Genomic DNA, 25,255 nt, shown 5'->3' on the forward strand with positions numbered 1-25,255 from the left:
AACGCTATGGTTGTAATCATTTTGCAATCTATAAGTGTATCAGATCAACATGTTGTATAACTTAAACTTGCATAATGTTAAATGTCAATTATATTTTGATAAAGTTAGAGAAAAAAGATACATGGATCAGGAGATATCCTTGCTGATGTGGAAATGGTATCAGTTCTGAAGTCATACAATCTGGTAGCTAAGTTTTGCTCAGCTTCTTTTAGATACTGTGATCTGGATCCATTGTTTACTTTTTCTGAAACTCAGTTTTCTTTTCTAACTCTGAAAATGGAGACAGCTATCCTAACTTCTTCATACTGTTTTATAGGAGTAGTAAATATAGCAAAAATGAAAAGTATTGATCATAATGTATGACACAGAATATGCTCTTCATATCTGCTTCTTATTCCTTCCCTTACTTACCTATTATGGTAAGAAAAAGCTGTCGGTTTGCCAAAACATGCATCCTTTTATAGATGAAAACACCCAAAAATCTCTTTAGGCAAAATATTAAGGAATAAGCTGCAAAGTTTCTTACCTTTGTCAATATTGACGCATTGTGGCAGATAATTCTTTGTGGGAGGCTGTCATGTCCTGTGCAGTTCTATGGGTGTTTCTGATCTGTACTCACAGGATGTCAATAAAACCAACCGCTCGCCTCCCCCACTCAGTTGTAGCAACCATAAATGCCTCCAGAAATTTCCGAATACTCCTGGGGGAGGGGTGCGAAATCACCCCCAGTTGGGAACTACAGAGCTTGTAAAATGAGAACAATTTTTTTTTAATGGATAAGGACTTCAATCTCAAAGTTTTGTTTATAGCTTGATCCAGGGCTACCTTGGCCCTTCCCATACATTCCCTGAGCTGGGCCTCTCTATGCCTAGGTCTCAATAAAGGAATGTTAGAGGAGAAACAGGAGACAGAAGGGGTTTCCCCATATAGGGGAAATTGAGAAAAACAGGGCATATTCAAAAGATTCCAGAAGATCCCCCATGAATTAATGCAAAGCTTTTGTGTTCTCAAGACACAAAATTTTTCAGTCCAAAGGAAAAGGCAAGTCAATATGGGTGTAGTGGTTATGGCATCCTCCATTCTCCTGGTAGAACTGGTGGAGGTGGCCAGACTTCAGCAAAGCAATGCTTTAGACATCTCGAGGAATTTTTCTGTACCCCAGAATGAAGAACATGAAATGGTGGCATGATTTCAGTGTGCCCTAGAACTTGAAAAAAGAGCTCCTTGAAATGAAAAAGCCTTGAGTATGGGCACTAAGGGTGTCTCAGTTGCAATGGGGAGTCAGGAAGTTGACTGTCTCAAAAGATGCTAAAAATATGGTTAGTAAGATGACCTCAAGCAAACATACACAAACACAGAGACTTTGACACTACACCCTGGGAAAGTGGTAGAAATCTCTGAATTGGTGTCTGCCATATTAGGAGAATGATACTTATAAGCTGAAGTATCAAAAATAATAAACATGATATTTCTTGCTCCCCTGAGTCTTTGAACTGAGATGTAAAATGAGATGTATAAAATAGAAAGTTTTGCCTGTGCCAGAGGACTCAGGCATAAAAGTACAGTTCACTTAAGTGGTTCAACCATCACTTAACAACTGCTTACTAGGTATCAGACGCTATATGCCAGGTGTCAAAAAGTAAGACAATACCTCTGCCCTCACAGAGCTCACAGCCAAGTGTATGAATAAACAGTTAAAATTCTGGTTGTTAGGAGTGGTGATCAGAGAATGTGCTTAAGGATGTTGAGAACCTACAATAGGGACATGGGAGCAACAGGGAAGAAGGGAGCAAGGAAGTGTCTGGATTGCCTGCTGCTGCTGCTGCTGCTGCTGCTGCTGCTGCTAAGTCACTTCAGTCATGTCCGACTCTGTGCGACCCTAGAGATGGCAGCCCACCAGGCTCCCCCGTCCTTGGGATTCTCCAGGCAAGAACACTGGAGTGAGTTGCCATTTCCTTCTCCAATGAATGAAAGTGAAAAGTGAAAGGGAAGTAGCTCAGTCTCGTCCTACTCTTAGCGACCGCATGGACTACAGCCTACCAGGCTCCTCCATCCATGGGATTTTCCAGGCAAGAGTACTGGAGTGGGGTGCCATTGCCTTAGGTGAAGCTTAAACAATGCACATTGTTTCCAACAAGCACAGAAGCTTAGCAACACACCCTGGTTACTGGATCCTTCCCAAAGGCCAAATGTTGTTGTCTTGTAATTTATACAGATTTGAAACTTTGGTTCCAGTATATCTGGATAAACTTAAGTCCACTTGCGCATAATTTAAGGGCTAAATCTCAGGCTTAAGGTTGATTTGTTTGTGGTGATTAGTGACAAACCTTTAGAAGCATTTGCAAAAGAAGCTAATTTTATATATGCAAAGTTGGCTAGCTTGACCATAATGTACTTTTTGTTGTTCAGTCGCTAGGTTGTGAACAAGTCTTTGGGACCCCATGGACTGTAGCTTGCCAGTCTCTCTGTTCATGGAATTTTCCAGGCAAGAATACTGGAATGGGTAGCCATTCCCTTCTCCCAGGGATTTTCCTGACCCAGGGTTCAAATGTGCATCTCCTGTACTGGCAAGCGAATTATTTTCCAATGAACCACCAGGGAAACCCATGAAATTTAGCAAATAATATTTAAGTTGTTGTTTTTTGTTGCTGTTCAGTATCCAAGTCGTGTTCCACTCTTCATGACCCCATGGACTGCAGCATGCCAGGCTGCCCTGTCCCTCACCATCTCCCAGAGTTTGCCAAAGTTCATGTCCATTGAACTGGTGATCCCATCCAACCATCTGATCCTCTGTCACCCTCTTCTTCTTCTGCCTTCAATCTTTCCCATCATTAGGGTCTTTTCCAGTGAGTCACTGTTTGCATCAGGTGGCCAAATATTGGAATTTCAGCTTCAGCATCAGTCCTCCCAAAGAGTATTCAGGGTTGATTTCCTTTAAGATTGACTGGTTTGATCTCTCAAGTCTCCAAGGGACTCTCAAGAGTCTTCTCCAGCACCACAGTTTGAAATCATCAATTCTCTGGCACTCTGCCTTCTTTATTGTCCAGCTCTCACATCTGTACATGACTACTGGAAAGACCATAACCTTGACTATACAGACCTTTGTTGACAAAGTGATGTCTTTACTTTGTAATACATTGTTTAGGTTTGTCATAGTTTTCCTACCAAGAAGCAATTGTTTTCTAATTTCATGGCTGCAGTCACCATCCACAGTGATTTTAGAGTCCAAGAAGAAGAAATCTGTCACTGCTTCCCCCTTTTCCCCTCCTACTTGCCATGAAGCAGTGGAACTGGATGCCATGATCTTAGAGTTTTTGTTTTTTTTTTTAAATATTGAGTTTTAAGCCAACTTTTTCACTATTCTCTTTCATCCTCATCAAGGGTCTCTTTAGTTCCAATTTAAGTACACCCCACTTAATAAAGCTTTCAATGTGCACAATAGATATATCTTTGCTAAATGACCAGATATTTGAAAAAATCAAAGCACAGTTGGGAAGCAATGCATGCCTGCTTGCCAAGTCACTTCAGTCGTGCCTGACTCTTTGTCACCCTATGGCTCACAGGTTGCCAGGTTCCTCTGTCCATGGGATTTTCCAGGTAAGAATACTGGAGTGGGTTGCCGTGACCTTCTCCAGGGAATCTTCCCGATGCAGGGATCAAACCCGTCTCTCTTATGTATAACCTGCATTGGAAGGTGGGTTCTTTACCACTAGCACTACTTGGGAAGACCCTTGGAAGCGAGTCCAATGCATAAATTAAGATTCTTGTAAACTGCTCTAGACCAGGTCACACAGCTCCCCAGGTTCCTGCATGTGTAGGACAGCTCCCTGAAGCCCTGTTGGGCTGGTATTCTGTATTTCACTGTTTCTCAAACAGCTGGCTAATCTGGTGGGGACACTAATAGTCACAGGGGATGAAGCCAGCCAAGAGACATTTGGCAGGAATAGCTCATAGGAAATTAGGTGATTATGAGTCCCTTTGTAGACTGCAAGCTCTTCACTCTTGAGTTCTGATAGCCCTGGTTCCTTCTTTAAAGCAGCCCTCTGAAAACCCCTATGTTGTTAGACTAATTAGACCCCCTCTTTGGGTAGAATGCATAATGAGTAGCTGAGGATTCATAACTAGATGTGTTTATTCAGCTGGCAAGACATACACAATCCTTCAGTTCAGTTGCTCAGTCGTGTCCGACTCTTTGCGACCCCATGAATTGCAGCACACCAGGCCTCCCTTTCCATCACCGACTCCCGGAGTTCACTCAGATTCATGTCCATCGAGTCAGTGATGCCATCCAGCCATCTCATCCTCTGTCGTCCCCTTCTCCTCCTGCCTCCAATCCCTCCCAGCATCAGAGTCTTTTCCAATGAGTCAACTCTTCACATGAGGTGGCCAGAGTACTGGAGTTTCAGCTTTAGCATCATTCCTTCCAGCCCCTGACAATTAGTAATAAGTCATTCTTAGAGTAATCAAGCCCCTATAAGTATCACGTGTTTCCTGAGTCCTCAAGAGCCCAAATGACTTGCCTGTGAATAGTTTGAATAGTTTACTGCTACCTAGCTTGATGGCTTTATACAGATTTGTTGTGATATTGATAGACAAATCTCCAGATTGTTTACATTGTGAATATGAGTTTTCAAATCTATGGGCCTTGTAGGGCAGTCATGAACATGGCTTGATTGAATCATGGGATAATATTGCTACTGTAGATGGAAATTAAACTACACAGCTTATATTTCTGGGGAGCTCTAACGTGAGTTTCTCAAGTAGCTATGACTCAAGTTATTATTTTGTAAATATGCTCTATATTAACATTTATATTTTAAAGAGAATTTAATAAATCTGTTTCATAATTAAAGGGTAGGAGTTGTGTTGTTTTTTTTTTTTCCCTCCTGTAGGACTAAGTATATCTATTTTCTAAGTAAAACATATTTATGACATATTCTATAAATTTTTTTGGTAAAAATGAATTATGTGCATTTCTTTTACAACAAATACTGTGTTAACATTTTAATGTCTCTACAACTATCTTCTCTAGAGCATTAATGTGTTTCTTTGACCTAGTGCTTCTCAACTGGGGAAAATTTTGTCGTCTAGGGGCTGTTTGTCAATGTCTAGACACATTGTTGGTTGGCATAATGGGGGTTGGAGGAAGATGCTCTTGGGCTCTAATGAGTAGAGGCCAGAACTATTACTAACCATCCTAGAGTACAAAGGAGAGCTTTCGACAACAAAGAATCATGCTGTCCAAAATGTCAGTAATGGCAAAATTGAGAAATCTTAATTTGTACGAATTTCCTCAAAACTATAAAAATGATTTAACTTGCTCAAAACTTTGATGCATGTGTTCATCTTGTCCGAACATGCATTGTGAAAAATTGTGAAGATTGTGCAGCCTACACAAGGATTTGCAAGCACCTCATTTTGTGTGAGCTATTCTTACTAAAGCATTTGTGTGGGGCAACTTCTTCTCCAGTTGTTAAATGATTGGCAGGGATGTTGAGAGGTTGAGGTGAAGTTGGTCAAAGCACTAGTGATGTTTGACAATCAAGAAATACTTTACCTGGCAAGTATTCATTCATAGTATCAAAGCCATTACAGGAAGAAAATCTTTGACTGCTGAGAAAATTAATAACTATAGTATAATCTTTGCTAATTAACTTTGACTTTGTAATACAACAAATGATAAGCTAAGTAGGGAGTGACCACAGGTTGTGGCATTTTATTTCATTTTCAAGAAAATATTTTTATAAAACTATCACCATAAAAAGTGATTTAAAAAAGAGAAGGTTATATGTAGCATAAGACTTAAAATTTTTGTCAAAGAATATGATATTGGAAAAATGTGATTACATTTTACTCAGAATTTTTCTACATGGCAAATTTCATTCAGACTTCTTAAGAATATTTCATAAATTCGGCATCTCTGTTTTAAGAATTTCATGGAAATAGTGGTTTTGAATGTCTCCAAATGGCAGAGAGTACCTCTCTCCACCAATTCACCATATTGAAGTGGTATGTTTAGCATTTTTTTTTCACTTCATCCATCCTGTCTGCAATTCAGCTTAATATATGAGCAGAAATCTCCCTGAAAAATGAGTCAGCAGGCAGTCACATATTTAGTGTGCTTGTCACATTAAAAGTTGCACAAGAATAAAAACAAAACAAATAATAATACTTAATAAATATTTAATGAATAAATATTTCTCTTCAAGGGACTTGAGAATGGACAATGCTTTATTGGTTATTTTTCTTTTCTATTTTCAGCATCTGCCTTTCTACTGGTTGCTTCATCAGAGATTATAAATAAGTTCAATCTTGAATACAAATTTTAAAAAGAAGCAGCATCAGCAACCACAAACATCCATTAACTCCACACTCCTCTTCAAGGGTGAAACTTCTTGTCTTTGTTTTTATTTCTTTGATAATATATTTCTTTATAATAAGGTTTATTGAGATATAACTGATATACAAAGAACTGAACATGTTTAATGTGTATGATTTGATTGATTTAGACATATATACATCCTCATGATATCATCACAACTGACATATCAATTCCTTTGATTAATTTCTTTGGTTCATTTTCTTTGTTAGTGTGTTTGCAGTAAGAATAATTAAATGAGATCTACCCTCTTAACAAATTTTTAAGTACATAATCTTATATTGTTAAGTATGGACACTATGTTGTAGAGCAGAGTTCTAGAACTTACTCATCTTGCAGAGCTGAAATTTTGTACCCATTAAACATCAACTCCCTCAAAGCTTTCTGACTTCTCTACTTACCATTTGACTGAAACTGTACTTTGAAAAATCACCAAAGACTTCCTAATTATCGAATCCAGAATTGCCTTTAAGATCTTTTAGGTCTCGAAACAAATTGTGTTTTTTTAGAGAAACCTCTCCTAAACACTTGAACTAAATCTCAATACATCCTCAATTTATTTTCTTCATAGCCCTTAGTACCATAAATCATTTTCTGTGTTTGTTTACAAGTTTATTTTCTTTTGGCCCCCATTAGAGTATAAGTTTCTTGAGGGCAGAGACTTAGCTTTGTTCACTGCAATACACTCAACCCTAAATTATGTCTAGCACATAGTAAACATTGAATAAATATTTATTCACTGACTGGTGCTGATTGTTTTTCCTTTTAGATGACCTCCCTGGGGCATCTGTCACTGATGAACATTCTCTTACTAAAGCCCCCTTCCTGACTTCCAAGATAACACCATTCTTTTTCGGTCTCCTTTGCTAGCTTTCCAGTGGGATGTGATCTCCTTGAAGACAGACACTGGTGTTAATACATTTACTGGCTCATGGAGGTCCAGAGACATTCTCACGAGAGGGTCTTACATTTCAAATTCAGTATGAAAGACCTTAGCTGAACCCTGTGTTTAAGATGACAGAAAAAAATTGACCCAAGAGGAACTATTATTTATTTATTTAGGTTGCTAACAAAACTAAATGTGCTTCATGTGATAGTTAGGTATTGCATGGAAACTTCAAATTGTATGAATATAGGTATTTCTAATTGTTTATAGACTATAGTTGTGTTTTGCTGCTTGGGTCTGCTATTTCAACAAAAACATAGTAATCTTGAAATGGGTCAAAAAGTGGTAATTTTCATACATAGAAATGTCCATATATGGACAAAAGTGTTCATATGCAGAGTAAGGGTTCATACATGATAAAATGACTTTATTGACTATTATGCAGTCATTAAAATTATAAATTGTAATTATGAAGATAAGAAAATTGAAATACTTATTATAAGTGACCAAGGCATGACACAATATTGTGGATACAACATGAGTAGAGCTTTGCAAAATATGTATAACAATGAAAACTGTGCATGTGTGCTAAGTCATTCACTTGTGTCTGACTCTAAGATCCCATGGACTGTAGCCCACTAGGCTCCTCTGTCCGTGGGATTTCCCAGGCCAAAATATTTCACTGAGTTGTCATTTTCTTCTCCAGGGTATATTCATGACCCAAGGATTGAACCTGAGTCTCCTGCATTGGCAGGTGAATTCTCAACCACTGAGCCACTTAAGAAACCCACAATGAAAACTAGTGAAAGATAAACAGAGATTGTAATAATAGTTGGGTCATTCTATATGATTATGGATGTTTTGTTCTTACTTTTCTAAGTTACCTATAGCACTCTAAGTTACACATTTTGAAAACAACATTCCAGAGCTGAAAATACTAAATAACCCATATCCTTAGTGGGGATGCATTCATGATGGAAATGTCAGAAGAGGGGTTGGTACACATGTCATCTTTTTTCAAGGAGGACATACATTCCCTGTCATTTCTGGCCTCTGAAATTCCCTCTGTGCTTAACATATTTCACAGCTAGATTCTCCTTTCAAGGTATCATGCCCTGGAAATATAAATAAAGACTTAAATTACTTCCATGAAAATGACTTCTTCCACTTCACACTGTGAATCTCTGACAGATCTGGAAATGAAACCCCACAATTTATACTCTTAGATTTGATAAACATCCCTCAAATACCTTTTGTATTCTAGAGTGGTGGCTATATAATGAAGTGTTCTCAATTTATTAGACTAAAAGTCTTAAATTTTCCCTTTGATTGCTATTGCTCTAGGTGGCAATGAAAGTCATTTTGACTTCACTTGTAAAAGCCAGATTGGTTTGACACATGCATTGTGGAGTTGATTAAATTATTGCCTCTTCTCGCTCATTTATAATTTTGAAAGTAAATCCATGTTCATGAAATTATTGCACCTGCATTTTTAGAGGCATAGAGAAATGCAGCACCAGATTCATGAATAGACTTTATCATGTAAATGAATGATAGCAAGTGTCTGTCTAGTTCACATAGTGGGTAGAGTAACAGAACACACATAAGTTTCAGCTTTTTACATTCGACAGTTTTTAAAGACCATGGGATTAGAGGAGTATGGTTGGAGGAGTAATCTGAATCTGATGCATGAATTCACAACCCCTGCATGCAGTCTGCCACTCCACAGGGGTCAGACCACCAGCCTGGAAAACATGCACTGCTAAGCAGGAAGACATTTTTCAGCTCTGCACATTAGAATGACTTGCCGTCAGCCAATTTAGACAATACAAATACTTCTTTATTAGTGACTGGCTACTTTTTTGTGTTACTTCATACTTGAATAAGTTTATTGGCTATCTACTGTCCAGTTACACCAACACTGAGCCAGAGAAAAAGCTCATCTTTCCTAAAGAATGTTTGAGAGGCCTAGAACCTACAAAATACCAGATAGCAACATAGGGCAGAAGGGTGATACTGGAATAAAGCCAGGATAATTAATTTAAAGTTTTGGGGAAATGAAGCTTCCCTTAACTCCATCTCACCCCATTCACTGAAGGCTGCCTGCCAAGGCAGGAGGCATGGGTTTGATTCCTGGTCTGGGAAGATCCCACATGCCACAGGACAACTGAGCCTGTGTGCCACAACTACTGAGCCCCCATGCCTAGAGCCTGTGCTCTGCAACAAGAGAAGCTACTGCAATGGGAAGCTCATGCAGCACTAGAGAGTAGCCCCTGCTCACCGAAACTGGAGAATGCCTGTGTGCCCCAATGAAGACTTAGCGCAGCCATAAATAAATAAATGTGTTCTTTTTTAATATACCTTTTCTTTTAATTTCCCTTTCATGTTTCAGTCTCCATTTTATTAGGCAGCCTTTCAGATAATTTCTTCACATTATTTTATTTCTAATTTTAAATGCCTGCATTGTATTTGCATTAATGAGGAATTTATTTAGAAGTAATATAAGCTAATGCCAGCATGGCCCAGCATAAGAGTTAGCTTTCCAGGAAATTTTTGAGAATATCCTCCTAGTATAATTGAACATGGTTTTAATTTAAAATTGTATTGAGTATGTTTTTAATGTGCTAACATTTGTACTCATTTTAGGTCATAGTATATGTTGAGTGATGCAATATTTTCTTGATTGATATTTACACTGGAAGCTTTCTGTATCAGCATGTTGAGTAATATAAAAAGGTAGTTTGAGGTGCTTTTTCATACTTAGTTTAATTTAGCAGTGAATAATGTAAAGTGATGATTTGTAGGAATTCTTAGAAAAGAATTTTCCAAAGTTAACATTTAGTGCCAAAGACATTTTGTAAACATACTTATAATTTGATTTAGATAGAAATAAATAACTAAATTAAACTGGAACTGAAAAGTTTATTCTCTTTTGAGGACAAAACTTGCATACAGATTTTCGTTGTGTACAACTATGTTTATGGTGATAATTGAGAGCAGTTATGCTGGATAGCCAACCAGTCCATTCTGAAGGAGATCAGCCCTGGGATTTCTTTGGAAGGAATGATGCTAAAGCTGAAACTCCAGTACTTTGGCCACCTCATGTGAAGAGTTGACTCATTGGAAAAGACTCTGATGCTGGGAGGGATTGGGGGCGGAGGGATTGGGGGCAGGAGGAGAAGGGGATGACAGAGGATGAGATGGCTGGATGGCATCACTGACTTGATGGACATGAGTTTTGGTGAACTCCGGGAGTTGGTGATGGACAGGGAGGCCTGGCTGTGCTGTGATTCATGGGTTCGCAAAGAGTCTGACACGACTGAGTGACTCAACTGAACTGAACTGATGATGGATAGAAAAAAAATCCCCAAAATAAAAGCAAACTTTTCAAAATGCTTTAATGTGAAATATAAGTTATCTGTGAAGTCTTATTGCCAATATTAAACTTTCGTTTTGCTGAATGGAAGTTTGCAGATTCCATCATTTCAGCTCCAGTCATATTTCCAATACGAGAATTATATATTGACAAAATCGGTTTGCTTGAGGGAAAAATGTATCAAGTAAATATATCTCTACTGATACTTATTTTCTATGAGCTGACCTTTAAAAAATAACAGATTTGTGGGTTAGACACATGACTCTAATTAAATTAATGCTATGTTGTGTTACTTTTGAGAAACTTTTAGAATGAGTAAATGTGTCAGTTATTTTGTTGTTGATGTATTAAGCTTTTATAACGATAAAAGTGCTCTGTGAAGTATAATTGTTTAGTTGAAAAAAGCATTCATGGGGAACCCTACTACACTGTGGATGGAAATGTAAATTTGTGCAGCCACTATGGAAAGTAGTATGGTGCCGGGAGCCATCTCCCGTCATATTGCATATTGAGTGCAGCACTTTCACAGCATAATCTTTCAGGATCTGGAATAGTTCAACTGGAAGTCTATCACTGCCAGGAGCCAGCGTGAGGAACTCCGCCTGTGGCAAAGGTCATGAGGAAGGAGGCTCGGCATACGCAAAGGCGGGATGGAGCCTCAGGAGTCCCCCTGGAAATTCTCGAGCATCTACCCCCAAAACCAGAGTCTGCCTACTTTCCGCTTTGTGCTCTCACTTACACCTCTGACTTTACAGGGGGCTGTCCCCCACTACCTCTCTCTGAAAAAAAGAGTTAACTTACAGCTCCAGTTAATAAAGTAATGTCTCTGCTTTTCAATATGCTATCTAGGTTTGTCATAACTTTCCTTCCAAGGAGGAAGAGTCTTTTAATTTCATGGCTTCAGTCACCATCTGCAGTGATTTTGGAGCCAAAAAAAATAAAATAAAATCTGACACTGTTTCCACTGTTTCCCCATCTATTTCCCCTGAAGTAATGGGACCAGATGCCATGATCTTAGTTTTCTGAATGTTGAGCTTTAAGCCAACTTTTTCACTCTCCTCTTTCACTTTCATCAAGAGGCTCTTTAGTTCTTCTTCACTTTCTGCCATAAGGGTGGTGTCATCTGCATATCTGAGGTTATTGATATTTCTCCCGGCAATCTTGATTCCAGCTTGTGCTTCATCCAGCCCAGCATTTCTCGTAATATACTCTGCGTATAATTTAAATAATCAGAGTGACAATATACAGCCTTGATGTACTCCTTTTCCTATTTGGAACCAGTCTGTGTGGTCTTGGTATCTGGTAATACTACCTAGAATGAGTCAGGCAATGTTTCATCCTTTTCTATTTTATGGAATATTTTCTAGAAGATTGGTTTTATTCTTTTCTTTAAACCACTGGTATTACCAGTGAAGCCAATTGGGCATGGGCTTTTCTTGGTGACATTTTTTTTTAATTACTTAATCAATCTCTTAACCTAATATGTCTATTCTAATTCTCATGTATTATTTGTAACTTTAAAGGCAATCCTTGAGATAGGTGGCATGATGACAATTTTAAGAGGGAGGAAACAAAAGTTAAATTTCTTGCTCAGTTTTCCAAGATAATGAATGGCAAGCTGTGATTTGGGGCTTCCCAGGTGCCGCTAGTTGTAAAGAAACTGCCTGCCAATACAGGAGACTTAAGAGATGTGGATTCAATCCCTGGATCAGGAAGAGTCCCTGGTGAAGGAAATGGTAACTCACTCCAGTATTCTTGCCTGGAAAATCCCATGGATACTGGAGCCTGGCAGGCTACAGTCCATAGGGTCACAAAGTCAGACACAACTTAAGTGACTTAGCATAGCACAACAAGCTGTGATTCTGGTCAATCTTGCTCCCAAACCATGTCAGTTTTCATTGCATCACACTATCTTCCATGAAAACTGGTTAAGATCATATACTCCCCTCATCTTAGGTATGAACACAGAGTTATAAGACAATAAAGTATTGAAGAGATATGGAGATTTTAAAGCAAATGTCTATTGGCAAACCAGCATTCAGTCAATATTTTTTGTGCAGATTGTGAACATCTTGTGAAAAGATTTATTTAATTCAATCCATTTTTGGTTATCTGTCCTCCACTGGAAGTAAGATTTTAGAAATGTTTTTTATATTTCCTCTTATCTACCAAATTACTTTTGATTTTATATGGCAGATACAACCTTTAGGATACTCTTGCTGAAGAAAATTGATTTTCTCTGCTAAGCTTCTCTTCATCTCCTTTCTTCTTTCTGAGAGACTTGTCTATGTAAGAAATATGTCTGAACATCTTATGAAGAATTCAGGAGGTTAAGAGACACAACAAAAGTGTTGTAGGAAGAAAGGGGGACTGAATAAAAGAGTCATGCAGGCTAGTATTTTGTGAGTGTTTTGAGGTAAGTGTTTGAGAAGTTAAGAGGTAAGGAGAGGTAAATTAATGAGTGAAGGGGCTATTGTGAATTGCATCTTCCTTTTATGTTTTCTGAATAATACAAGTGAATGATTCATTTTGTTTAGTTCACCAAATTAAGTTTATTTATCCACAAAACTATTTCAAATATGGACCATGAGAACTCCAGTTTGTATTAACATCACATTCCCATCACAGAATGAAGATGTTTCTGGGCTTGGTTTTGTACCCTGTGTACAAAGTAATAGTGGTTTTTGGATTTGGTTTGCATGAGTCATATGATTTATTCACTCATAAACTCAAAAACCACTTATTGAAAGCTCACTCTATCCCAAGCCCTGTGTTAGATAGTGAGTAAAACAATTATGATCCCTGCTGTTATGGAATTTGTAGCCCAGGAAGGGAGATAGATATTTAATGATTGCACACATGGGCTTCCCTAGTGGCTCATTTAGTAAAGAATCTGCCTGCAATGCAGGAGACCTGTGTCTGATCCCTGGGTCAGGAAGATCCCTGGAGAAGGAAATGGCAACCCACTCCAGTACTCTTGCCTGGAGAAGTCCATGGACAGAGGAGCCAGGCAGGCTACGGTCCATGGGATTGCAGAGTTGGACACAACTGTGTGACTTTCACTTTCATACACAAGATTATTAATGATTACAATTTGTGGTAAGCTTTGTGAAGAGAAAGTGCAAGGAATTATGAGGGATAAGAATTCTGGACCTAAGTTAAATTGAAGAGGTGGTCAAGAAGGCCATCTTTGAGGTAGTGATTTAAAGCTAAAACCTGAAATTTGACTAAGAGTTTCTTATATGATGAAAGTTCCAGTTAGAAGACTCTGCACATGCAGAAATTCTAAATTGGGAAACAGCTGTGATCTTTTGAGAAATTAAAATTGCCAAGGACTAGATCATGATGAGATGGATATGTAACCAAAGAGGCAGGCAGGGACAAGTTGACACAGATCATGTTAAAAACTTAAATTTTATCTTGTGTTCACATGGAAGTTATTCAAAGGTATATTGGGGAGCTTGTTTCCTCCCATACCCCAGTTGAACTCTTCAGGTGTTCAAGAGCAAAGTGCCAGCATTCCAGAAGACCAGGGCTAAGGAACACCTAGATTTTTAGTGATCTTACTCTCAGGAGCATGTATGTGTATATATATACATATATATATGATCATATATATATGTATATATATCATGTATCATATATCATGTATGTATCATGTATACATGTATCATGTATCATATATATATATATATATATATATATATATATATGATACAATTTTGCTAGATACCAAAGCAAGTACCATTCTGTAATCAACTGTTCCCTAATCCAACAATGTATGATTGAAACTAGCTAGACATGGTGAGAGGTCTATGCATATAATATAGGGACTTTTGTGGGGAGGTCAATGTATTATCTACTGTTGTGCTTTGTGCACATTTTCCTTATTTATTTAGGTATAACATTCTTAAGTTAAAGATAGAGAAGTGGAAGGTCATGGAGATAGAATGATTCTCTTACAGTTGACAGGGGAGTTTATTTAATCCCTCTCAGTTGAGAACTCTTGTTTCTAGAATATCCTGTCAATCAGAGATTGTTAACTAATAATTATTCATTCATCAATCCATTAATTTGCTCTTCATATATTAATTAAATATTTAATTAATGAAAAACACTTGGGGACTGAGACTGTGCTCAAAAACAACTGGATATTTTCCTAGATCCTTGAGAGCTATAAAAAAAATCTTAACACACTTTAGAAAATAAAATATAAACTATATAAATCACATTACTGGTGTAGAGTGAAATTTTTAAAAAATCTCTGAGGCAAATATTTTTTCTTTTGGGCATGCCTAGTGGATTCAACTTAGTTCTATTACTGAACCAAACTTGGGTGCTCTCACTCATATACAGTAAGACTAATCTACCAACACTGGTTGTTGAAGGAAAGTGCAGTGTTTATTGCAGGGTGCCAAGCAAGAAGTCCAGGGCATCTGCTGCTGCTAAGTCGCTTCATTCGTGTCCGATTCTGTGCGACCCCATAGACGAAAGCCCACCAGGCTCCCCCATCCCTGGGATTCTCCAGGCAAGAACGCTGGAGTGAGTTGCTATTTCCTTCTCCAATGCATGAAAGTGAAAAGTGAAAGTGAAGTCGCTCAGTCATGTCCGACCCTCAGCGACCCCATGGACTGCAGCCTTCCAGGCTCCTCCATCCATGGGATTTTCCAGGCAAGAGTACTGGAGTGGGGTGCCATCAGAACTCCCTGAAAGCTTTCAGGGAAAGGTTTTTAAAAGCAGGGTGACGGAGATGAGTTGTGGGTTGTGTGATCAGCTCACTGACATTCTTCTGGTTGAATGGTGGTGAGGTAACTGGGACTCATCATCATCAACCTTCTGGGGTCTACATGTTTGTGGGTAGCACATAGTTAACTTCTCTTATCTGGTGGGTTTTCAGGGTCTGCAAAACAGCTCAAAGGATCTGGCTCAGAAAACTATCTTAGCCCTTGAGGAGGAACTAAAAGTCCTTGACTTTGGCTAATGGCTAAACTATTATTATTTTGTCTTGCTTGACTCTTTTCCTTTCTTTCTACATTTTCTCACTTCTATGATCAAATTTATACTTTTATTAAAGTTCCTCTACAGACAAAAGGCAGGCAGAGGACATGGTGTAGGGAGGGTTCTATTTTGGAAAGGTCCCTAGGGTTCTGCTTGGTTGCGGTCCTACTATTCATTTAACAGCTCTTTATTATGCTTATAATGTGTGTAAGATACTACCACTGGTGTTGATTTCACCAATATATGTGGGCTAAGACTAAATGAATACCAAGTTTCAATTTGGTGAAAGTTTGAAAAATCAATCCCTCATCTAAGTGTGGGCAACATGCCTGGTTTCTAATATATTCTACAACTCATAGTCTCCAGGGGATTTTATGTTCAACCATACACAGGTAAAAATTGTGACATGCAACATGAAACTAATGCTTTTCAATCCCATATATTAAACCAAGTATAAAACCAGTAGATAAATTGAAAATAGTTAATTTTAGTGTTTGAGGAAGAGAAAGCTTTGGAGTATTGCCTTTCTTTCTAGTCTCCAATTTATGGTTTGACTATCTTCTATAAGCATATGTGAAATAAAACTATGGGAGATGTTGAAAGAAAAAGCAGAAAGTGCATCCAAGTAAGCTACTAGACCAGTGGTGGATGGCTTTCAAACTTCTGAAAGACCATCTGGACCAAAAGCAGTATTGACCAGTGCTCAGTTCAGCACTATGAAGAGGTCTCTGATGATCTTGGATGTGATAGGTGGACATCAAGCCTGGCCCTTGGCCCAGCTTTTCTGAGAGATGCACTCATAACCTTGTGATCATTTGGTTCAGTTCAGTTAAGTTGCTCAGTCGTATCCGACTCTTTGTGACCCCATGGACTGCAGCATATCAAGCTTCCCTGTCCATCACCAACTCCCAGAGCTTGCTCAAACTCATTTCCATCGAATTGGTGATGCCATCCAACCATCTCATCCTCTGTCATCCCCTTCCCCTCCTGCCTTCTTATGGCTAGATGAGTCAATTTTTGTTAGTTGGCTTTGATTTTTCAGAACTGAAAGAGGGGGAAAATAAGCCCAAGTAGTATATACACTGATGGTAGACAATGAAACACAACTTTGTGAGGGGGTTGCAGTGCCTGAAGAGCAGAGGTAAGGCAAATTTCAGTTCAGTTTAGTTCAGTTCAGCTCAGTTGCAAATTTAGTACTGCAAAATATAGAAGTCCTTTCTGTAATATTTCAAAGTGTTCCTGCTACTGTTTTGAAATAGCAATAGAATACATTTTAATATCTTTGAAAAGGATATTGGAGTCCTTCCCTATACCTTAATTCTGGATCCATTGACTATTGTCAACTGAGAAAGGAGTTTTAATAAAAATTTGGCTCCCATTAGTGTTATTTGTATTCTTGGGAGAGAAAACACATGCATTAGCCTGGCTGGGCTCCTCTGTCCATGGGCTTCTCCAGGCAAGAATATTGGAGTGGGTTGCCATGCCCTTCTCCAAGGGATCTTCCCAACCCAGGGACTGAACCTAGGTCTCCTACATTGCAACCCAGGAATTCTAACTGGGTCTCCTACATTGCAGGTGAATTCTTTACCATCTGAGCCACTAGAGAAGCTGTAGAGAGAAGATAACAATGAAAGTGTTAGTCACTCAGTTGTGTCCAACTGTAACCCTATAGACTGTAGCCCACCAGTATCTTGTGTCTATGGAATTCTCCAGGCAAGAATACTGGAGTGGGTTTCCATTCCCTTCTCCAGGGGATTTTCCCAACCTGGGAATGGAACTGGGTCTCCTGTATTGCAGGCAGAGTCCTTATCATCTGAGTCACCAAGGAAGCCCAGAGAGAAGATCAGTAAATGCAAATCTAAAGACTCTGTTCCTGATAGAATGTTAGTGGATCTGTCCAATGTCCTGAACATCTTGAGTCAGGAGTCCCTTGAAGAATCTCATGAAAGTTATTGAGGCAATCACTAGTTTATACAGTAAATTGGTCATACAATTTCAGGAGATTACAGACCTTTGATATGTTCTTAAATAAGCTCAAGGCTCCCAAGTTAAAAAAAAAAAAAAAAACTCTCAGACTAAATAATAAAAACATTATTTGTAGTTGTAAAGAAGTCAAGCCAGGGGATTTGGACATTGATAAGGAAGCTAGGCTCGAGAACTAGAATCCACCAGAGGAGTCTATCTGCTCATCTATAATCAGTGGCAGGAGTTCACAGGATGTTTGCCTACAGGTGAGAGTGTATGAGCTGAACAAATCTTCTTTTTTTGGTGGATTATCTTTGATTAGAAGATATACCCCACACCCAAGGTAAGAGAAACCCAAGTAGACGGTAGGTGTTGCAAGAGGGCATCAGAGGGCAGACACACTGAAACCATACTCACAGAAAACTAGTCAATCTAATCACACTAGGACCACAACGTTGTCTAACTCAATGAAACTAAGCCATGCTGATGGGGCAACCCAAGATGGGTGGGTCATGGTGGAGAGATCTGACAGAATGTGGTCCACTGGAGAAGGAAATGGCAAACCACTTCAGTATTCTTGCCTTGAGAACCCCATGAGCAGTATGAAAAGGCAAAATGACAGGATACTGAAAGAGAAACTCCCCAGGTCACTAGGTGCCCAATATGCTACTGGAGATCAGTGGAGAAATAACTCCAGAAAGAATGAAGGGATGGAGCCAAAGCAAAAACAATACCCAGCTGTGGATGTGACTGGTGATAGAAGCAAGGTCCAATGCTGTAAAGAGCAATATTTCATAGGAACCTGGAATGTCAGGTCCATGAATCAAGGCAAATTGGAAGTGGTCAAACAAGAGATGGCAAGAGTGAATGTCGACATTCTAGGAATCAGCGAACTGAAATGGACTGGAATGGGTGAATTTAACTTAGATGACCATTATATCTACTACTGTGGGCAGGAATCCCTCAGAAGAAATGGAGTAGCCATCATGGTCAACAAAAGAGTCTGAAATGCAGTACTTGGATGCAATCTCAAAAAAGACAGAATGATCTCTGTTCGTTTCCAAGGCAAACCATTCAATATCACAGTAATCCAAGTCTATGCCCCAACCAGTAACACTGAAGAAGCTGAAGTTGAAAGATTCTATGAAGACCTACAAGAACTTTTAGAACTAACACCCAAAAAAAAAAAAAAAATGTCCTTTTCATTATAGGGGACTGGAATGCAAAAGTAGGAAGTAAAGAAACACCTGGAGTAACAGGCAAATTTGGCCTTGGAATATGGAATGAAGCAGGGCAAAGACTAATAGAGTTTTGTCAAGAAATTTCACTGGTCATAACAAACACCCTCTTCCAACAACACAAGAGAAGACTCTATACATGGACATCACCAGATGGTCAACACCGAAATCAGATTGATTGTATTCCTTGCAGCCAAAGATGGAGAAGCTCTATACAGTCAGCAAAAACAAGACCAGGAGCTGACTGTGGCTCAGACCATGAACTCCTTATTGCCAAATTCAGACTTAAATTGAAGAAAGTAGGGAAAACCACTAGACCATCCAGGTATGACCTAAATCAAGTCCCTTATGATTATACAGTGGAAGTGAGAAATAGATTTAAGGGCCTAGATCTGATAGATAGACTGCCTGATGAACTATGGAATGAGGTTCATGACACTGAACAGGAGACAGGGATCAAGACCATCCCCATGGAAAAGAAATGCAAAAAAGCAAAATGGCTGTCTGGGGAGGCCTTACAAATAGCTGTGAAAAGAAGAGAAGCAAAAAGCAAAGGAGAAAAGGAAAGATATAAACATCTGAATGCAGAGTTCCAAAGAATACCAAGAAGAGATTAGAAAGCCTTCTTCAGTGATCAATGCAAAGGAATAGAGGAAAACAACAGAATGGGAAAGACTAGAGATCTCTTCAAGAAAATCAGAGATACCAAAGGAACATTTCATGCAAAGATGGGCTCGATAAAGGACAGAAATGGTATGGACCTAACAGAAGCAGAAGATATTAACAAGAGGTGGCAAGAATACACAGAAGAACTGTACAAAAAAGATCTTCACGACCCAAATAATCACGATGGTGAAATCACTGACCTAGAGCCAGACATCCTGGAATGTGAAGTCAAGTGGGCCTTAGAAAGCATCACTACGAACAAAGCTAGTGGAGGTGATGGAATTCCAGTTGAGCTATTTCAAATCCTGAAAGATGATGCTGTGAAAGTGCTGCACTCAATATGCCAGCAAATTTGGAAAACGCAGCAGTGGCCACAGGACTGGAAAAGGTCAGTTTTCATTATAATCCAAAAGAAAGGCAATGCCAAAGAATGCTCAAACAACCGCATAATTGCACTCATCTCACACGCTAGCAAAGTAATGCTTAAAATTCCCCAAGCCAGGCTTCAGCAATATGTAAACTGTGAACTTCCTGATGTTCAAGCTGGTTTTAGAAAAGGCAGAGGAACCGGAGATCAAATTGCCAACATCTGCTGGATCATGGAAAAAGCAAGAGAGTTCCAGAAAAACATCTGTTTCTGCTTTATTGACTATGCCAAAGCCTTTGACTGTGTGGATCACAATAAACTGTGGAAAATTCTTAAAGAGATGGGAATACCAGACCACCTAATCTGCCTCTTGAGAAATTTGTGTGCAGGCCAGGAAGCAACAGTTAGAACTGTACATGGAACAACAGACTGGTTCCAAAGAGGAAAAGGAGTACGTCAAGGCTGTATATTGTCACCCTGTTTTTTTAACTTATATTCAGAGTACATCATGAGAAACACTAGACTGGAAGAAACACAAGCTGGAATCAAGTTTGCCGGGAGAAATATCAATAACCTCAGATATGCAGATGACACCACCCTTATGGCAGAAAGTCAAGAGGAATTAAAAAGTCTCTTGATGAAGCTGAAAGTGGAGAGTGAAAAAGTTGGCTTAAAGCTCAACATTCAGAAAACGAAGATCATGGCATCTGGTCCCATTACCTCATGGAAAATAGATGGGGAAACAGTGGAAACAGTGTCAGACTTTATTTTTCTAGGCTCCAAAATCACTGCAGATGGTGACTGCAGCCATGAAATTAAAAGACGCTTACTCCTTGAAAGGAAAGTTATGACCAACCTAGATAGCATATTCAAAAGCAGAGACATTACTTTGCCAAAAAAGGTTTGTCTAGTCAAGGCTATGGTTTTCCAGTGGTCATGTATGGATGTGAGAGTTGGACTGTGAAGAAGGCTGAGCGCCGAAGAATTGATGCTTTTGAACTGTGGTGTTGGAGAAGACTCTTGAGAGTCCCTTGGACTGCAAGGAGATTCAACCAGTCCATTCTGAAGGAGATCAGCCCTGGGATTTCTTTGGAAGGAATGATGCTAAAGCTGAAACTCCAGTACTTTGGCCACCTCATGTGAAGAGTTGACTCCTTGGAAAAGACTCTGATACTGGGAGGGAATGGGGGCAGGAGGAGAAGGGGACGACAGAGGATGAGATGGCTGGATGGTATCACTGACTCGATGGACATGAGTCTGAGTGAACTCCAGGAGTTGGTGATGGACAGGGAGGCCTGGCGTGCTGCGATTCATGGGGTCGCTAAGAGTCGGACATGACTGAGCAACTGATCTGTTCTGATCTGATATTTTATTATCTTTATAGTTCTATCCCAGGTTCTGGTACTATTGGGTCACTCCAAATCTCCACACATCTGTCCAGCTTCCATTTATATCCACCTCAGCCTCCCATTACTTTGTTCTCTTCTTCTTCCGTGGACTATATTGGAGGCTCAGTAAATATTTATAACTCCAATAAAAGCAATTCAAATACCCAAGAGTATCTCTTTGGGCATGGAAAATGGGCCCATAGTCTCAGTGACAATGTTCTCCATTCTACCTCAAAAAAGAGAGAAAGTGTAATCACCCTCATGGCTTTAAATATGGGAAAGTAGTTACATTAAAATCATATTCTGATTCAAGAATTCAGGGCTAGAGAAGAAGAAACTATGTTAAATCACTTACACAGTGATCTGTGGAGTAACATTTGAGAACCACTGCTCTAGCATAAGTTATAATGAAAATTAATAGCAACAACCCTTGAATATTTACTATGTGTGAGATGCTTAATATATAGACTCCCACGTAAGCCTCTGAACAAATGCAAGAGGTAGGTACTTGTTGACATTGCTATCTGTTGAACATTAAAGGAAAATAAGGTAATGAGAAGTTAACTGAAGAGAAGTTATACAATTTCCAGAGTTAGGAAGAGAAAGAGCCAGGACTGCCAGTCGAGTCTGTCGAAATAGTGACTTTTGGACTTCTCACCCTTTTTTTTGTTTCCATGGTGAATCTTTTCACCCTTTTCTATATCATGTGGCATAGAAATACTAGTAGGGGCCTGGTAAAACCTATGGACCTCTTCTCAGGATAAGTACTGTACTTAAAAAGGAAATTGAGGATGCTGAAGTTCAGTTACCAACTTACTAAAAATGAATATAGGATATAGTGGCATGTACCACTTTGTAATGCTTTAAGTAACAAGATCTAGGGAAAAGTCTAACAACCACTACAGTTTCACAGTAATGATAAATGCAAGTGATGCTTGCCTTTTCATACTGTTCATGGGGTTCTCAAGGCAAGAATAATGAAGTGGTTTGCCATTCCCTTCTCTAGTGGACCACGTTTTGTCAGAACTCTCCACCATGATCCATCCATATCGGGTGGCCTTACACAGCACGGTTTAGTTTCATTGAGTTAGACAAGGCTGTGATCCATATGATCAGTTTGGTTAGTTTTCTGTGATTGTAGTTTTCATTCTATCTTCCCTCTGATGGAAAAGGATAAGGGGCTTGTGGAAGTGTCCTAATGGGAGGGACTGGCTGTGGGGGAATCTGGGTCTTACTCTGATGTGTGGGGCCATGCTCAGTAAATCTTGAATCCACTTTTCTGTTGATGGGTGGCGCTGTGTTCCCTCCCTGTAGTTTGACCTGAGGCCCAACTTTGGTAGGGGTGGTGGTGGTTTAGTTGCTAAGTTGTGTCCAACTCTTGCAACCCCATGGACTATAGCCTGCCAAGCTCCTCTGTCCATGGGATTTTCCAGGCAAATATACTGGAGTGGATTGCCATTTCCTTCTCCAGGGGATCTCCCTGACCCAGGAATTGAACCTAGGTCTCCTGCATTGCAGGCATATTCTTTACCAACTGAGCAATGAGGAAAGCCCAGGGTAGGGGTAATGGTGGTAATTCAAAAGGATTTATGTCCTTCTTCAAAAGAACTTGTGCCAGCACTCTGCAGCTCCCATGACTGTTGTATTCAGTGCGCTGACCCTGTGGTAGGCCACTGTCAACCCACGCCTCCACCAGAGACTCCTGGATACTCAAAGGCAAGTCTGGCTCAGTCTCCTGTGGGATCACTGCTCCTTTCTTCTGGGTCCTAGTGCACACATGGTTTTGCTTGAGCCCTTCGAGCATCTTTGGCAGGTATGGGGTTTGATGCTAAATGCAATTTCACCCCCGCTACTGTCTTCAGCCATGAAATTAAAAGATGCTTGCACCTTGGAGGAAAAGTTGTGACAAACTTAGGCAGTATATTAAAAAACAGAGACATTACTTTTTCAACAAAGTTCTGTATGGTAAAAGCTATGATTTTTCTAGTAGTCATATATGGATGTGAGAGTTGGATGATAAAGAAAGATGAGTGCTGAAGAACTGATGCTTTTGAACTGTGGTGTTGGAGAAAAGATTCTAGACAGTCCCTTGGACTGCAAGGGGATGAAACCAATTAATCCTAAAGTAAATTTGTCCTGAATATTCATTGGAAGGACTGATGCTGAAGCTCTAATACTTTGACCACCTGACACGAAGAACACTGGAAAAGACCCTGATGCTGGGAAAGGTTGAAGATGGGAGGAGAAAGAGATGACAGAGGATGAGATGGTTGTACAGCATCACCAACTTGATGCACATCAGTCTGAGCAAGCTCCAGGAGTTGGTGATGGACAGGGAAGCCTGGCTTGCTGCAGTCCATGGGATCACAAAGAGTAGGACACAACTGAGTGACTGAACTGAACTGAAATGGTGTTTAATGATGTTTTCAGATATCTGTGAAAGCCCTAAGATGATGTGAAAATATCTATGATGTCTATTGATAATAAAGTCACACATACTTCTAATATGGCTGTGCTTGGTTGCCTACATTCATTGTGGAAGAAACGCTGACTTTCAGGTTAGTGAAAATACAGATATAGATATCTTCTCCCCCATCCAAGGCTCTGAATTGCATCCACAGACCTCAGGATAAGAACTTCTTCTGTAGAGTTTGTTCTCTTTAATAGCACGATGCACAGACTTTCATTAGAATGATTAAAGAGAAGTATCTCTTTCCTTATAGCTCTGATACTCTATGACTTTAATACATGGTGAAAATAAAAAATAACATGACTTTGTCAAAACATAATTTGAAAAGCTGGACATTAAAGTAAGTGTTACAAGATCTGAAGGCAATCCCAAATGAAGAATTCTAAATAGAATTCTAGCTCATTTCCCCTTTCAAGGGTCTCTGTTGTCTTCCTATAACCATGGGAATATTATGCAAACTCCTTCCTGCTCCACAAGCCCCTGCTATTTCTGGTTCTTGCTCACCTCCTGAGACCTTCCCTTCCTCTCCCTCCCTATTGCTTGCTCCTTTAGTCATACAACATTTTTGCAGCTCCTTGAACCTATCAAGCCTACTCCTGCCTCAGGCGTTTCTCCTTGCTGTTCCCTCTTCCTGGAATGTTCTTCTCAGAGTTCAGATACTCTTTCCCCATTTATTAATCTCTCTGCTCAGGTCACCCTACCTAAAACAGGCCTTACTCTCACTCCATCAACCTCTATTTAAATACATTTGTTTTCCTCACTATACTTAGAGCTCTCTGAATTTATGTGGCTCTTGTCAACAACATCACTCTCCATTACAAGATAGAGTCTGAAAAGAGAGATGATATTTTACTGCTGTGTCCTGAACACCTAGAACAGAATCTGGCACATAGTAGGTTCTGAGCATATGTATCATGAAAAAAATAAATGTATGATGAAAGGACAAATGCATACTTAGTGACTACTGAAAGGGGGCATATTAATTTAGAGGAATCCATTCTAGTGAGCATATAAATTATCCATGTTATGTTGAGTGACAGTTATACTGCATGCATTAAAATATTTAAGCTTTCTCAGGTAAGCATACATGCTAGTCTGAATACGCCTTGGTAATATTACTTAGGAGCAAAAGGAATAATAGCATTAAATTCTGTTTTCATCAGAAAATGTAAAAACACATGCAGCTTCTTTTTTCTGTAAGAATAAAGAATCTGTATTCACAGCTGAGGTGGATCATCTAATGCTCCTCCAGCAAAGGAAGGCTCAGGCTTGTCTTAGGCTCTAAAATTTCAGTTTATGTAATTCCATCAATCAATCGTTTGCTCAGATCCACACAGGTTACAGGAAAGCTTATTTTGTTTTACTTCTGATTGAAATGAAAGAAATGTCTTATGTAAGTTGCCTTCTTCCTTATATATTCAACAATCATTAAAACCCCATTTCTTATAAGCAATCTATTTAATTTTTTATAAATTTATTCTAATTTATTTCCATATATAATTTTTATAATTGCATTATCTGC

The sequence above is a fragment of the Bos indicus genome, chromosome X (assembly GCF_029378745.1).
Source record: "Bos indicus isolate NIAB-ARS_2022 breed Sahiwal x Tharparkar chromosome X, NIAB-ARS_B.indTharparkar_mat_pri_1.0, whole genome shotgun sequence".
Classification (NCBI taxonomy): domain Eukaryota; kingdom Metazoa; phylum Chordata; class Mammalia; order Artiodactyla; family Bovidae; genus Bos; species Bos indicus.